Here is a 17499-nt window from a genome sequence, read left to right on the forward strand (position 1 = left end):
GCTCAGAAGTGCCTGGCATTGGACTTTGGGGAGAGAGCCCAACATTTCCCAACAAACCCCACAGGACAAACCAATTCACATCAAGGTCGTGCTGAAGTTCATAGGAACCAGATGTGTCCGTGTGACGGCCTCCAACCCAGACGCCGCTAAGCAGGTGGTGCCAGACAATCTGCTGGGATATGGGAAGAAATATCAGAGCTTCTATTCACATTTATTTTTAGCTCGTTCTTTTATGTCACCATTCTTCAAATTATACTTAATACATTAGAACAGGATTATAAGTATATAATTATAAATAAATAAACATGAAATGGTAGCACAACACTTCAAAATCTTTAGCTATGAACACGAGTAAAGAAAGTTTTCCCACCATTAGTCTAATTGATAAGCATTCATCGATCATCTACCATGTGCGAAGAACTGTGCTAATCGCTGCGGGAATATTTTGCAAAGAGGGAAAGCGCAGGGTGTCATCTTTAGCAGAGAGTGGAGAAGCACCGAGTCTGAATGACAACCTGAGAGAATACTTCTAACTCATCTCTCAGACAGAACCATAAAGAGCATCCACAACCAATGAGCCAGTGACCGACAGCCTAATGCGGGGAGGGTAGAATGGGCAGAAGAGATTGGCAAAGCAAGCTGTCACACGGCCACAGCCACTTTTTCCATCTCAATTTCCAGGCGCTGAAAGTGAGGCTTCTAGAGGTGAAATAACTGGGCCGTGTCCACAGTGACATGCAGGATGCCCCCCAGGCCGTGTCCTTCCAGGACCGAGTTCCGTGTTCCTTTCTTGTCACTGAAACAACAAACCCAGCCCATGCCAGGCACTTTGTGTCTTTCATCAGGGCTCTGCCCACACAGCCCCTGTGCCTGCCCGGGCCCACTGGTTCCTGAGAGCTGCTGCCTCACGTGCTGTCCTTGTCCCCATGAGTTGGCGCTGGGTGCCCTCCCTCCATCCTTCCCATCCTGGGGAACCAAGTGCCCCACCAATGGGAGCCCAGAGGCAACAGGGAGGACAGCAACGGGGTGGGGGGACTGCTGGCACTGAGAGGGAAGATGAGGGCTGACACAGCCACAGAGGAGAAAAGCCCCCTGGTGTCCCCAATCACCCTCACAAAAGAAGAAATCCGCAGCCACCCCAGGCAGGCCACCAGGCCTCTAACATTGCCTGCTTCCACTTAGCCTGACAGTGCAGGGACTGAGGACACACGGGGCGGGGCGCGTCCGCCAATAATTCAGAAGCCCACTCTAGCTAGCACCTCCCACCTTCCCCTTAATGTCTTCTCTCCTGAGTGCTGCTGGCAAGTGGCAAGACTGGAATTCAGGTATCCATCCCTCTCTCGAAGGGAGGCAAAGACACTGGGAGGCTTTAAATTGCTCTCCAGGGACAGCAGCCAAAGGAGGAAGATTTACAAATGGATCAGTCAGGAGACTGAGCTCCAGCCACATTCTGGAGTCACTTCCTCCGCCACCCTCAGAGGGAAGGCTTTTGAAACTCACAGCCAGTCTGGGAACTGTCATCCCCAGAGAACATTCCCCAGGGAGAGGGAGGACCGCCAAAGATCCTGGAGAAGGGGGTGAGGTGTGTAACCCCTGCTCTCTGCAGGCCTCCTAGCCATCTGTGGGGGCAGTGGCACCACCTGCTAGGGGCACATCACAGGCAAAGCACAGGGTGGTGGCAGGAACCTAGAGAGCTGGCTGGAGCACGGGAGCGCAAAGGGACTGCAGAGATGCCCACCACAGACTGAGGCAGGCAAGAAGAGTCAGGCTGTGATTACTGGGAGGGGGGTCCTGGTGTATTTGCTAACTCACCTGTTCTGTGATTTCATTCATTCATTCAACAAACATGTCTTGAGTCCTTAGGAAAGATATGTCTGATTCAAAGACTAATACCCCCTTCCACCCTCTGTATGTGCACACTCCGCACAGGTCCGTGGGTGACCAGATACAATTATTTTGGCGGGCTCTCGAGCAGCTTACTCAAGCCTGCGCCCGTTCTGTGGCGTGTGCTTTTGTTTCAATAAATCTGTGCTTTTGTTGCTTCAAAAATATTACTTTGTCTAAAACTAAAAAAAATTGGGCTGGGCGCAGTGGCTCACGCCTGTAATCCCAGCACTTTGGGAGGCTGAGGCGGGTGGATCACGAGGTCAAGAGATCGAGACCATCCTGGTCAACATGGTGAAACCCCATCTCTACTAAAAACACAAAAAAATTAGCTGGGCATGGTGGCGCGTGCCTGTAATCCCAGCTACTCAGAAGGCTGAGGCAGGAGAATTGCCTGAACCCGGGAGGCGGAGGTTGCGGTGAGCCGAGATCGCGCCATTGCACTCCAGCCTGGGTAACAAGAGTGAAACTCGGTCTCAAAAAAAAAAATTATCGACTTGGAAACATAGAAAGCTAAAGAAGACACTACAGTGAACAGAGATGAGATGACAGCTACTTAAAGCAAACAGACACCACGATTTTCTGCAAACGCGACCTTTTGCAACTTCCACTTTTGTTCCAGCTGTTTCAGGTGCTCTGCTGAGCAGAGCCGAGGAAGTTCCATGTGTCCACTTAGGCTGGAATTCCCAGGGAAGTGGATTCCAGGGCAGGACTCAGGACACCGGGAGGAAAGGAGGAACGTGGGTGGGCAGGGAGCGGCTGAACCGAGATGGTCCCAAGAGAGGCCCTAGCCCATCCTCAGGGAGCTCTGAGACACAGTGTTCCCTCAGAGGTCCCTTCGTCCCAGCTCTGAGACCAGATGACTTTGGTCCTGAAGGCGGCGGTGGGGAGGGAAGCCCCCCACCGTAAAGTGAGCCCAATGGCTCACCCCCTTATTTCACTCAAGTCTCTGCTCAAACGCCGCCTTTTCAGAGACCACCCTTCGCCACCTGCATTCCAGGAATCCCCCAGTCCCTCTTATCTTTTATTTTTATTTTATTATTTTTAGAGGGAGTCTTGCTCTATCGCCCAGGCTGGAGTGCAGTGGCACAGTCTTGGCTCACAGCAACCTCCGCCTCCTGGGTTCCAGCGATTCTCCAGCCTCAGCTTCCTTAGTAGCTGAGATTACAGGTTTGCACCATCACGCCCGGCTCATTTTTGTGTTTTAGTAGAGATGGCGTTTCGCCACGTTGGTCAGGTCCCCCAGCCCCTTTACATCCCTTCTGCTCTGCCATCCCCTCCCTCGATAACTTCTTTGAGTATTTATTGCTTGTTGCCTCTTCTGCTGCAGGAATGACGGCTCCGAGGCAGGGCTTTGTGTGGTACCCCAGGGCCTGCCACACATCGTGCACTCAGGAAATGTCTGCTGCATGAATGAGTGAATGAATGGGTGGATGGATGAATGAGAGAGAGTATAGGGTTAGCCCCCAGCACTCTGCCTGCTCCCAGGGATGAGGATTGTGTGGGGAGACCTGAAGGACCATAATGCATGTGACCCCAGGGCCACCACCCAGGGCAGAGACCTGGGAACCCCTATAAGCCCTCGCTGCTCCTCGAGTCTCATGCCACCTACTCCCCCTGTAGGTGCTGCAGCTCTGCGTGTGGGAGGGTCTCACACCTCCAGGGCTGGGCCTGAACCACAGTCCATACTCGCCAACACTCCTGCTGCTTATCCTTCATCTGGGGTGTTTCAGGACTCAGGGTGGCCTGAGACAGGTGGGACGGGCCTCACAGTCCCCAGAAATCCCTGGGTTTGTGGTAACCACCAGCCAAGCTTCAAATATCACCCTCTGTGTGTCAAAAGATGCAGAAAAAGACATTTGATCAAATTTCACACTCATTCTTCACAAAATCTCTCAGCAAAGTAGGGACAGAGTATCTTTAATCTACCAAAGAACATAGGGGCAGAGAGAAAGTGGCTACAGTTAACATCATACTTAATGGTAAAAGACAGAATGCTTTGCCGTCAAGACAGGGAAGAAGGTAGGGATGTCCGTTCCCGCCACGCTTTCTCAGCATTGTACAGCAAGCACTCACCCAGTGCAATGTGGTAAGAAAAATAAAGGCACCCGGATTGAAAAGGAAGAAATCAAACTGTCTCTATTTGTATCTAATATGATTGTCTCTGTAGAAAATCCCAATAACGTACAAAACAAATAAATAAGCAAACACGTCTCTGGAGGGCCAGGCGTGGTGGCTCATGCCTGCAATCCCAACACTTTGGAAGGCCAAGGCTGGCCAACCAAGAGGAGAGGAGTTCGAGACCAGCCTGGCCAACATGGTGAAACCCCATCTCTACTAAAAATACAAAAATTAGCCGGGTGTGGTGGCGCACGCCTGTAGTCCCAGCTGCTGAAAAGGCTGGGGCAGAATTGCTTGAACCGGGGAGTAGAGGTTGCAGTGAGCCGAGACCGCACCGCCGCACTCCAGTCTGCCAAAAGAGCAAAGACTCCATCTCAAAAAAAGAAAAGAAAAAAAGATGTCAGTTCTCCCAAGCCCTGGTTCCTTTCCTTTGATCCTGGCCAACCCAGCACCTTCCCGGCTGCATCCAGTGCTCATGGAACAGAAGCTCAGGGACAGAGGTGTTGGTTTCTAATAACAATTGGACATGCTCTTCGGGAAACAAAAAATTCAAATCCTAGGTAAGTGTATAAAGCCAAAATTCAACTTCTCTCAGCTTACACTCGCCACGGGAACCAGTGCTAGCCGGGAGGTCTCGTAACAAGGCATGAAGGAGAGGACCCTGGGATGGAACTGTCCGGGTCCAAGCCCTGGCTCCATCGTTTGTTAGCTCTGTGACCTTCGCAAATTTCTTTTCCTTTCTTTTGGAGGCAGGGTCTCGCTGCATTGCCCAGGCAGGGGTGCAGCAGTGTGTTCATAGCTCACTGCAGCCTCAGACTCCTGGGGTTCAAGCCATCCTCCCACCTCAAGCTAGGGCCATAGGCATGTGCCATCACGCCTAGCTAGGATTTTTTTTTAAAGTCATTTTTAGTAGAGGTGAAGTCATGCTACGTTGCCCAGCCTGGTTTCCTGGCTTCAAGCAATCCTTTCTCCTCGGCCTCCCAGAGTGCTAGGATTACAGGCGTGAGTCACTGTGCCTGGCCACCTCGGCAAGTTTCTTAACCTCTGTGAGCTGAGGTTTCTCCTGTAATGAGGATTAAATTTGATGTCGATCATAGAGTTTGCATCTTGGAAAAGCCCCAGGAGAAGTTAGTTTCATTCACTAGACACAAGAAGTTTCTTGGTATTTTTACTATTGGGAAAATAAGCAAAGACCAAGCAAGGCTGCTTGTTCAGAACCCGCCGTGCCAGGGACTCAGCCACTGCCGCCTGCTCGGCAGAGACTCAAAGGTGGCGGGAGAGCGAGGACGCCAGACTGTGGGAAAGGGGGCAGGCTTGGCTGTGCCCTAATGAGGGTGGCACCTGGAGAAGCCATAGGGCTCTTGGGAGACTAGTCAGGGAGCAGGTTGGCTTTCTTTAGTTGGTCCTAAATTGAAAACGATGGCCAAAATTAGAGAAACTGGCAGTGGCTGGCCAAGTCCTGGCCATCTGGGACATTGCTGTGGAGGCTGTGGCATCCTAGGCTGGCTGTGGCAGGCAGCGAGGGTGACGCAGGGAGACCTTGTCTCCATTTCCTCATGTGTGCTGCCCTTTGTCCACATGTCCTTTCCCTGCCACTATCCTCACTGCCCTGGGGTAGCCTTGGGATGCAGTGCTGGGGCACCCAAGGCTGTCCTCCGCAGCCCCCGGCACGGGGTCACCCTCACTGGGCCCTGTGGGCTGTGTGGACAGACAGCCACCTGCTGCAGGCGAAGAGGACCTGGCGTGTTTGGCCTGAGGGTCGCTGCGGCAGCCTTTACCTGCACCTGGGTGGAGCTTGTCACCACCTGGCACCCGGCTGAGGTGTGCAGGGTGGGAGGGGCAGCCAGTGCCCCGGTGTCCTCAGTCTCACCCACCTCTTCCAGCTGCTTTCCGGATCCCTGGACCCTGGAGTCGTACCATCCGGGTTCAAGTCCTGGCTCCATTATTTATCCCGCACCTGTTTTTTTTTTCGAATTCCACAGAACAATCCACACAACCCCTTCTGCTTGGCGGGTGGGGAGGGTCGTGGGGCCACGCTGGGGGGACAGAGGTGGGCAGGGGGCTGTGCAGAGTTAGAGAGACGTCTCAGGATGCCATGGGGGTCTGAGTGTTTGGGGGTCTGCCCTATCCTGGCAGAGGACCTGAGGCAACAGGAGGGGGACAACAGTGGGGCAGAGCCTGGCACCGCCATTTACCCTGGGCGACTTCATACCCGCAGTGCCCAGCCTCCAGGGCAGGGGCCCAGCTCTGTTTTACCAAGTCCAGAGCCCAGGTGCTCCTTCCCCAATCAGAGGCAGCAGGAGGCTGGGCCTGTAGCTGGAGGACCCCAGGAGGCCCCCACCTGCCCCAGCCTCTCCTCTGGGTAAAAGCCCTGCCCTCATCAGGTGAGGTATGGCCTGATCCAGGGCTGGCTGCTGTGAGCACAGCAAATGTTCTTTGCTGCCAGACTGGGCTCCCCAAGGTGGAAGCACACAGCCCTGTGGGGCAGGGACCCTTCTGCGCAGTGTCAGAGGAGGGGTCCAGTGTGCCTTTCCTTCCCTTTCTTTCTTCTCTTTCTTTCCTTCCTTTCTTCCTCCTTCCCTCCCTGTCCCTCTCTCCCCCTCTCCTCCCCTCCCTCTTTCTTTCTTCCCTCCATCCCTCCCTCCCTTCCTTCCTTCTGTTCTTTCTTCATTTTCTTTCTTTCCTTTTCTTTCTCTTTCCCTTTCTCTCTTTCTCTCTTGCCTTTTCCTCTTTCCCTTTCCCTTTCCCTTCCCTTCCCTTCCTTTCCCTTCCCTAAGATGGGGTCTCACTATATTGCCCAGGCCTTGAACTCCTAGGCTCAAGTAATCCTCCCACCTTGGCCTCCCGAAGTGATGGGATTACAGGCATGAGCCACCGCAACTGGCCCCCTTTGCAATTTTCTTTCAGCCCCCTTAAGTCATTCGAGCAGGAGAATCTGCCTCCCTGGGGCTGATAATGCCTCATTCTTAAAAACAAAGAGAACGCCGGCCTCAGCTCAGCGCCCTTGGCAGGCGAAGGCGCCCAGCCAGAATCCTGTCACATTTGTTTCATTGGCACAGGATATTTTTGCAGTTTCTTCTATTTGTGGCGAGCGATCCTGGTTTTCCAGCTGTGGCAGTTGCTGCAGACATTCTGGGGCACATAAATGATTTAGAAGTCAGTTCACCAAGAGAAAACCATGAATTAGATAATAGTACGAGTGGTCTGAGGTGTGGCGGAAGTCAGAAAGGGATGCAAATGACACAGGTTTGGAAAATGCGGCTCTGAGGCAAGACGAGGATCGCCTGCGGGGTCAGGGAGTCAGGGATGCGTTGTTCTGTGACGGTGTCTTGTACTCGGGCTGCCGTGACCTAGCGGATTTGGGAACCCTGGAACATATGTGAGTTTGTTTTTTAATTTTATTTATTTATTTATTTTTCTAGACAGAGTCCCTGTCATCCAGGCTGGAGTGCAGTGGCGCGATCTTGGCTTGCTGCAACCTCCACCTCCCAGGCTCAAACGATTCTCCTGCCTCCACCTCCAGAGTGGGGTTACAGGTGCCCACCTGTATTTTGTATTTTTAGTAAAAATGGAGTTTCACCATGTTGGCCAGGCTGTTCTCAAACTCCTGACCTCGTGATCCACCCCCCTTGGCCTCCCAAAGTGCTGGGATTATAGGCATGAGCCACCTTGCCCGGCCCACATGTGATTTATTAAGCATACATGTGGCACTTTGTGGTCGGGCACTCCCCTAAGTGCTTTACTGACATGACCTCATTTCATCCTCACACACTATGCCATCGGTCCAATGTTCCCATTTTACAGATGAGGAAACTGAGGCACGGGGAGCTTAGCAAGCTGCTCTGAGTCCACCCCCAGTTGAGCAGCTGCCTGGCTCGGGGTCTGTGCTGTGAGCTCCCACCGTGGCCCCAGCATCTTAGCCCTCATGCCCTGCCGGAGAATCATCAACACTGCAGTTGTGTCCCTGGGTCACCTTTCAACGCACGCCCCGGAAGAAACGCAGGCCTGGCCCTGCTGGTGCTGGTGCCTCGGAGCCGCTTATGGCTGCATCATCATTTACTGCCTTGGGGGCTGCAGCCTCCTCCAGGGCCCTGCTGTGTGGGCACTGAGGGAGAATCAATGTCCTTGGGGATTGGAATCCTCTCCTGAGACAACGGTGGCCACTGCCGTGGCTGGTGTCCCCAAGCCAGGGAAGCTGCCAGGGAAGTCACGACGTGTGACTGTTACTGTCCTTCCAAGGCAGAGCGAGCCCGTCACTGGAGCGTGAAACAGGCACCACCAGGCTTCCCTCCAGGATGGGGCATTTGGAAAATGCTCCCACCCTCCTTTCAGGATGGCAGTGTGGTATTGGGTTAGATATAAGCTCACTTCCAGTTCTGAAGAATCTGAGAACCCTAAAGGACATTTCACCTGCTCCCTCCCATCCCCGACCGCCTCCTCCTGGGCACTGCCAGCCTGGGGGACTTCCTCCTTTTGCCTGGGACTGATACTGCCACCCAAGACTCGGAGGACGGTGAGCGAGGTCCCAGGGAAAGGGCCAATGATGGCAAGATGGGCTCCCTGGTGGCTACAGAAAAAGCCCAGAGATATAGGGTCTTGCTAGGCTGGGGTGTCCAGTCCCCAGTCTCCCGAGAGGCTCTGAAGGTCCAGCTATCCCCTTGGCTCCAGGTTTGGCTCTGCCCATGTCGTGAGCAGCAGGAGACCCCTACTTTGCAGGGGGCCCTGCCTAGGGGCTGCTGTCGATGTCCCAAAGCCTTGGTGGCCTGAGGTGTCAGGTCACCCCATGCACGAGGGGACCCATCTGGCACTCAGGTTCATGGGTGCAGGTCTCCCGACCACATGTCCAACCCCTTGAGAGGAGCATCTGGCTTCCATATTCATCATTCTAGAAGCAGGAGGAAGTGAGGAAGTGGACCTGTGATAGAAAAAGCAGTCTTGATCCGGACCCTAAGAGAGTGTTCCTGGATCTCACATGGGAAGGAATTCCAGGCAAGTCACAGTGCAGTGAAGGAAGCAAGTTTAGTACAGCTCCTCCATCCCGGCCCGGCGCGTGGCTCACGCCTGCAATCCCGGCACTGTGGGAGGCCAAGGCGGGTAGATCACTTGAGTTCAGGAGTTCAAACCAGTCTGGCCAACATGGTGAGACCCTGTCTCTACTAAAAATACAAAAATTAGCCCGGCGTGGTGGTGTGCGCCTGTAATCCCAGCTACTCAGGAGGCGGAGGCAGGAGAATCGCTTGAACCCGGGAGGCGGAGGTTGCAGTGAGCTGAGATCGCACCACTGCACTCCAGCCTGGTCAACAGGGTGACTCCATCTCAAAACCAACCAACCAACCTACCAAACAAACAAGCAAACACCTCCTCCATTCCAGAGTAGAGTCTTCAGAAAGGGAGCAGAGGCCTGCCCCGCCTTCGAGTTTCTCTCACATCGGGGTCTTATCTGTGTACACTGAACTCAGCTGTGCCTACCTGTGGCTGGGCTGACAGCGTGTCAACATCCATTGTTCTGTTGGCTTTAAAAAGCTAGTCTTGACATCTTCGTGTGTGAGTACCTCAAAGCATAACTATGATTTTCTGAAAGCATATAGTTCTGGGTCTTGGGACAGCTGGACTTGCTGCTGTTGTAGGAGCGTGTCCTTGCAGGCATCCTCAGGCCTAATTATCTTATGACCCTAAGTCACGACCAGCAAGGAATGTGCCTCTGTGTGTCGAGGCGGAGGTGAATTTAAAATGGCGTCACTGTGGCTCTCCCTGCTCCTGCTTCCATAACAATCCTTCCAGAGAAGAGAATCATCAAGTGTCTGTCCTCCTGGAGCCTCACAGAGACCTACATTCAATTCTCCCTGCCTCCAGGACCCCCAGCCAGAGGGGGCACTTCTGCTCCCCCCACCCCCGTGTCCCTGAGGGCAGGCTCCGAGGAAGGAGGGTGGAGCGTGGCCCGAACCCCCATGCCCCAGCCAACCTCACGGCCACCTCCCCTGCCACCCTTCCAGGACACAGCAGCCTCCCACACCCAAAAACTGGCCCCGGCGAGGCCCTGGGGGCTGAGGAAGGGTGATTCTTTAAGAAACCTCTGTGTGGACGCGCAGAAGTACCTAATCATTTGCGAATCTCCAGTGTGCTGGGGCAGCTTCCTCCAGGCCCTGGTGACACTGCAGTGCTTGTCAGTATCACCCGGACAGGAAGTGACAAGCCGAGGGCCCTGGGCAGCAGCCTGCGCTTCACATGCACCCGGTGGACAGCGGGGGCCCCAGATGGGGGGAGGCGGCGGCGGCCGCTCAAGTGGACATGGGTCTGGAAGCTTCTTACAAAATGGTGATGCTCAGGCCTGGCCGGAAAACTCCCTGAACCCCTTGAGGAGGGTAGGGCACCCCGTTACACTTCCACATCCCTGCTGGTTAGCGTTGACCACAGTCTTTCCGGATCTTTCTTTCTTTCCTTCCTTCCTTCTTTCTTTCTTTCTCTTTCTTTCTTTCTTTCTTTCTTTCTTTCTTTCTTTCTTTCTTTCTTTCTTTCTTTCTTTCTCTTTTTTCTTTCTTTTTCTTTCTTCTTTCTTCCTTTCTTTTTTCTTTTCTTTCTTTTTCTTTCTCTTTCTTTTAATTAATTTTTGGGGGGGGATGGAGTCTAGCTTTGTCACCCAGGCTGGAGTGCAGTGGCACAATCTCGGCTCACTGCAACCTCCGCCTCCCAGGTTCAAGCGATTCTCCTGCCTCAACCTCCTGAATAGCTGGGATCACTGGTGTGCACCACCACACCCAGCTAGTTTTTTCGTTTTTAGTAGGGACAGGGTTTCACCATGTTGGCCAGGATGGTCTTGAACTCCTGGCTTTGTGATCCACCTGCCTCGGCCTCCCAAAGTGCTGGGATTACAGGCGTGAGCCATCGCACCTGGCCGGGTATTTATCCAATTCTTATTTAGTGCTTCCTTTTGCTGTGATGTGACCACAGTCCTAAGTGCTCTACTTACACATTCCAAGCTACCTACCAGACAGGAACTGCTATTATACATTTTACATGGAAGGAAACTGAGGCACGGAGAGTCAGCCACTTGCCCGAAGTCACTGAGCTGGTAACAGGCAGAGCTGGACTCCAAGCTGGTGCTTCCGCTGCTGTGTGGTTGCCTGTTTTCCTGTCTGTTCCCATGTGAGATGGGCTTTTGAAGTCAGGGCCTATGTCTTCTTTCTTCTTTACCTGCATGGGAATCGGCAGTGCGCTCAGGATGTCAGTAAAGCTCTGCTGATTGAAATAAAGAATGAGACCGGCACGGTGGCTCACACCCACAATCCCCACACTTTGGGACGCCAAAGAGAGAGGATCACTTGAGCCCAGGGGTTGGAGACCCGTGGGGAATAGAGTGAGATCCAATCTCTATTCAAAACATTTTGGCCAGACATGGTGGCTCACACCTGTAATCCCAACACTTTAGGAGGTTGAGGTGGGTGGATCACCTGAGGTTGGGAGTTCAAGACCAGCCTGACCAACATGTAGAAACCCCATCTCTACTAAAAATACAAAAATTAGCCAGGCATGGTGGTGTGGGTACCGGTAGTCCCAGCTACTCAGATGGCTGAGGCAGGAGAGTCACTTGAACCTGGGAGGCAGAGGTTGCCTGGGCAACAAGAGTGAGGCTCCATCTCAAAAAAAAAATTAAATTAGCTGGGCATGATGGCCACATCTCTAGTCCCAGCTATTAGGGAGGCTGAGGCAGAAGGATTGCTTGAACCCAGGAATTAGAGGCTCCAGTGAGCCATGATCACACCACTGCACTCCAGCCTGGGCAACAGAATAAGACCCTGTCTCTAAAGAATAAAATAAAATAAAGAAAGAATGAATGTGTAGGTGAATGAAGGCCAAGGTCGCCTATAAATTGCAAGAGTTGTGGTTGGCATTTAATGTACAAACCTCTGTTCTTGGGGCTTAGACATTTTACCAGGCATGTGCCAGCCTTTCATTCTTGCTACCCAAAGCTACTGGGATGTTGCAGTCTAAACATTTCAGTCTTCTTCAGCTCAGAGGTCCTTTCTTTTCTTACTTTTCATCTCTCTTTGCTTTTGCACTGGGTTCTGGGAAACTCCATTGTCATGAACTTCCAGGTCACTGAATTCCCCTCACTGTTCAGTCTATTCATTAGTGGTTTCAGAATTTGTCCATCAAGTTGGCAATTTCCAAATCTGAAAAGGTTTCCTTTTCTCAGAAGCCTGTTTCTAAAAAAAAAAAAAAAAAAAAAAAAAAGATAAAAAGATGTTGTCTCACATTTTCCTGGAAATAGAAACCACAGCTGTTTTGCCTTTTTCTTCTGCTCACTGCATTACTTCCTCGGCCTCCTGTGTTGGTTCTTTTGCACGTTGAGTTTGGCGTCTCTCTTTTGGTGCATTGGAATTCTTGCATTTTTAGTGTCTCTCAGTTGTTTATTCATATTTGAAGATGGTGGGGGGAGGGATCTGGACAAAATTGTTGTTTCCTAGAATGTTCTTTCGCAGGCTAAGTGGGAATTCCTGTTGGCTTAGCCACGCATGAAAGCTTTGTGCTGGAGAGCCCTGGCTATAGCAATTGTGAGGTGTGGGCAAGTGAAAGAGGCCTGTGGCCAGGAGGAGGTAGTGGATCTGATTTTCTGAGTAAAGGTTCTGCTTCCCTGTGGGACCCTTAAGTTGCCTGGGGTGCGGCCCTTTTTCTCTGGCTTAGCACCCAGTTTCAGAACTCCATTTAGCTGTACTTGCACCTTGACCTCCAGGCAAACGTGGAATTCAATGCCAAGTGGTGTTTGGTGGAGGGAGGGTGGGGCACAGCTAATCTGCTCACCCTGATGCTAATTACCCAGATGCCCTTGGCCTGCGCCCACCCTGCAGCCTCTCACCTGGTGCTGTCCTTCTCCTGGGAAGGCTTGTGGGGGTTGGGCCCCTTTCCCTTCTGTTGGGGGGCGGGTCTATTGGTCTGTGGGTTTCATTGTCTGTCTGTCCCATGATCTTTGTGTCTTATGCAGATTCTTTCCCTAGTTTACCATTCCTCAGCCTTCCTGGGCTGCTCTGGGACTGCCAAACTATGCCCTTCCTCAATCCACCTGGACGTGGTCAGGGGAGATAAATGAGTGCCCTATCAGCTATCCTGAACCCTGAGCGCCCTCCACGTCCCTGGGAAAGCAGAGAGCAAGTGGTCAGGAGACTCATGTGACCTAGAGCCTCGGGTTCCTGTGCCTCTTGGGCAATGTCACACAGTAGATCCCTTAAAGGCGGGATCCTTTGCTGGCGAAGAAGTGGCTGAGGGAGCTCAGCCTGTAGCTGGGTTGAGACCAGTGAAGAGAGTCTGAAATCTACCTGCCGCCAGGGCAAGGGTGCATGTGTCAGGGAGGCTGGGAAAGGGGGGCGGGGGGAATGTATGCCCCCAGCCTTCTGCCTCTTTAGTTGTCTGTGCAAAGAACAAATCCTAGCACGCTGTGGCAGGGCGGCACGTCTCTTCGCTCTCATGTGCCACTCTGCTCCTTGCGCCACTGCCTGACGGTGCAGAGGATAGAAATGGACTTGGCCTGCATGGCAACACACACACCCTCACTTATTCAGCGAGCACTGAGTAGGCACCTCCAGCATGCAGGCAGGGCTCAGGCACTGGGGGGTTCAGGGATATGCATTCCTATCCATAATAGAGAGGCAGCCGTGGAAATAAGCATAAAGCTCCTCTCAGAAACCCCTTCCGAGGAGATAGAGATGTGGAACAGTTGTGGCTGTGGGGACAGGTCAAGGCCGCCAGTGGTTACACAGATCACTTGGGGCTCTTAGTAAATACGGATTCTGATTCTGGAGGTCCAGGTTGGGACCTGAGATTCTGCATTTCTAAAGAACCCCCAAGTGACCTGGATGCTGCTGGTCCATGGAACACACTTTGAGTAGCAAGGGTGGAGGGAGCCCCAGCTTCCTGCCACACCCTGATGCTGTCCTGTGGGTGCTGGGGCACCTGTAGGAACCCACCAGGAACAGCTCCCCATGAGGCCTCTAAAGGAGGCCCTGTCCCAACCCCAGGCCCAGGGAAGGGCAGGAGGCTGGTTTGTAGAGCAGCCTAGCCTGCAGGTCCCCCACTGTCCTTCATGCTGCCCCCAAAGGAAAGTGCTGGGGGTGGGTTTGCCTGGACAGGACACCACCCAGCAGCTGTGGACCTGGTCAGGGAAGACCTCTCTTCAGAATTTTGGGGGTTGGCTCTGTTCTTGGGGGAGGACTGGGTCAGATGAGGTCCCGTAGCTGTCTATGCGCCCCTGTGGCTTCAAAGCTTGTAGTAGGGTCCTCGTGAGTGCTGAGCGAGACCTCTGCCTGAAGCAAACACAGGGCGGGGACCCAGGACCCTTGGGTGTCTTGGGGGTCAGATGACTCAGCAGCAGTCACTGCTGCTGTGGGGCTTGGCTCCCTCAGTCCACTCAGGGTGAAGGTAAAGGCTCTGGGCAGCTGGAGAGTCATGCCCCGCTGCCCACGACAGTGGCTCAAGGCCAGGTCAGATGTGGCCATCCTCATGACTGGGCGGGGAACTCTCTCCCCAGCCAGGGAGCTCTGGGGCCCCTTTCAAGGTGGCAAAGGGTGCTGACCCATGGTTAATAGGCTTACAGGTTAATCCAGCATGTGACCAGGACAGGCGTGTGCTTTGGCGGGTGGAGGTCAGGATGCTGCCTCCTTACCAAAAAGAGATGCTCTGAAGATCTGGAACTCTGTGCATGCCACTGAGATTGCCACAAGAGCTGATGAGATTTTGCCAGGACCATGAGGCACTCTGGGCAATTCGGGACTAACCTAGGCAACATGGCGAAACCTCGTCTCTGCTGAAAATACAAAAATACTGGAGTACTTGTGGTAGGAGTTGTCAGAAGGCACCAGAAAAGAAGGTGTGGGGACCTCTTCCCAGGAAAATGAAAGGAAACAAGCAGAAGTCAAGTCACAAGGAAAGAACCCCCATAACCAGAGCTCAGGGCAACTCCAGCCTCAGGTCGCCGGCTTTGAGCAGGACCTGCAGGGCAGCTCTGTGGGTGGCTGTGTAACTCTACCAGTTTTCAGACACTCTGATTCTTGCAGCCGGTCAAAGTCCAAATGGGCATAGGATGACGGAGACACACGTGAGAATGAGAACAAACCCCTGCCCAGGGTTACGTGAAATTCTAGACCCGTCTGAGGAAATGAAGCCCGGAGGTGAGAGTCTGACCTCCGGGAAGCTGCAAGCTCCGCTCCGACCCTCTTCTGCTGTCGCTCTGCTCCAGTCCCAAAGCCCCTTCAGACCTTGTGTCTTAGCTTCTGCGTATCAAGGACGGGACTGTCTGGGCTAACCCACCGGGGGTCACATTACAGTGGTCCAGGCAGGCAGAAGGAGGAAGAAAAGCCCTCCCTTATGTAAACTAAGGCAGAGCATGAGATAACTCACCCAGATCTTTTTCAATGAACTGAGTATAACTTTTGATCTCAAAACCTGACAAAGATTTTGCCAAAAAAGAAAAGAAACTGCAGCCCAATCTCACATGTAAAGGTTAATAAAAACCTCTACATGCAAGATCAATAAACAGGCCGGGCGGGGTGGCTCACACCTGTAATCCCGGTACTTTGGGAGGCCAAAGCGGGCAGATCACCTGAGGTCAGGAGTTTGAGACCAGCCCAGCCAACATGTGTTTTTTGTATTTTTTGGCTAAAAATACAAAAATTAGCCAGGTGTGGTGGCAGGTGCCTGTGATCGCAGCTACTTGGGAGGTTGAGGCAGGAGAACTGCTTGAACCCAGGAGGCAGAGGGTTCTGTCTCTAGCCTGGGTGACAGGGCAAGACTCTGTCTCAAAGAAAGAAAAAAAAAAAAGATTAATAAACAGAACCGAGCAGTACATTAAAGAACTAATACAATCTCCAAACAGACTCACTCCTAGAATGAAAGGATGGTTTAGTATTAGGAAATCCACTAATATAATTCATCATATTCATAGATTTAAGAAGGAAAGTCATACTGTCAACTCCACAGGTGTCAAAGAGGAACGTAAGAAATCCAACAGCCACTCTGGATTTAAAAGTCAAATCACGAAACAATTCCTTTATCACCATGGGGTGGAGAGGGCCCTTCTAATGATGACTCAAACCCAAAAATCAAAAAAGAAAAAAATAAATAAATTCAATTACAAAACAATTTCACACGCAGAAAAGTATCAATAACAACATGAGTTGCTGAAAGACAAAGTGGGCTGGGCGCGGTGGCTCACGCCTGTAATCCCAGCACTTTGGGAGGTCAAGGTGGGAGGACTGCTTGAGCTCAGGAGTTTGAGACCAACCTAAACAACATGGTGAAACCCTGTGTCTACTAAAAATACAAAAACTAGCTGGGTGTGGTGGTGTGTACCTGCAGTTCCAGCTACTTGTGGGGGCTGAGGATTGCTTCCCAAGTAGCTGGGACTACAGGTACACACCACCCAATCCTCCCCACCCAGTAGTGGGAGGATCGCTTGAGCCTGGGAAGATGAGGCTGCAGTGAGCCCTGACTATACCACTGCACTCCAGCCTAGGTGACAGAGTGAGACCCTGTCGAGAGAGAGAGAGAGAGAGAGAGAGAGAGAGAGAGAAGGAAGGAAGGAAGGAAGGAAGGAAGGAAGGAAGGAAGGAAGGAAGGAAGGAAGGAAAAAAGGAAGGAAGGAAAAAAGAAAGAAAGAGAAAGAGGAAGGAAGGAAGGAAAAGAAAGAAAGAGGAAGGAAGGAAGGAAGACACACACTGGAAAAAATATTTTCCACTTATATTGCAGGCAAAGATCCAATCTCCTGGCTGGGTGCGGTGGCTCATGCCTGTAATCCTAGCACTTTGGGAGACTGAGGTTCCTGCAATAGACATTGGATCACCTGAGGTCAAGAGTTCGAGACCAGCCTAGGCAACATGGCAAAACCATGTCTCTACTAAAACTACAAAAATTGGCCAGACGTGTTGTCGCATGCCTATAATCCCAACTACTCAGGAGTCTGAAGCAGGAGAATTGTTTGAACTCAGGAGGCAAAGATTGCAGTAAACCAAGGTCATGCCATTGCACTCTAGCCAGGGTGACAGAGCAAGACTCTGTCAAAAAAAAAAAAAAAAATCCAATCTCCCTAATTTATAAAGGGTTTGTAGATATTGGTAAGAAAATAATAAGCTACAATTGAAATAGGTAAGGGATATGGAGAAACCACAGAAAAAGAGAAACACAAATACATCTCAAATATATTAAAAGGTGCTCAGCCTGCCTCATAAGAAATGCATTTCAGCGTGTTGTCTTTAAAATTTTTAAACAAACAAAAAAAAAAAAAATGCAAAGTGAATATACCCTGAGACAGCACTTTTAATCCACGGTCTTGGGAAAACCGCGCAAGCGCGATGCAGGCTTTCTGGGTGAAGGGGCTGGGGTAGTGCATAGGAGTACGTCCTTGGAGAGAGCAGTGGGCTGCCTCTCAAAGCCACGGCTCACCCACCCTTCCAGGAAGCAATCCCGAATTTTCTTCTACAAATGTACTAACAAATATTTGAAATTATA

This window comes from Callithrix jacchus, chromosome 10 (genome assembly GCF_049354715.1).
Source record: "Callithrix jacchus isolate 240 chromosome 10, calJac240_pri, whole genome shotgun sequence".
NCBI lineage: Eukaryota > Metazoa > Chordata > Mammalia > Primates > Cebidae > Callithrix > Callithrix jacchus.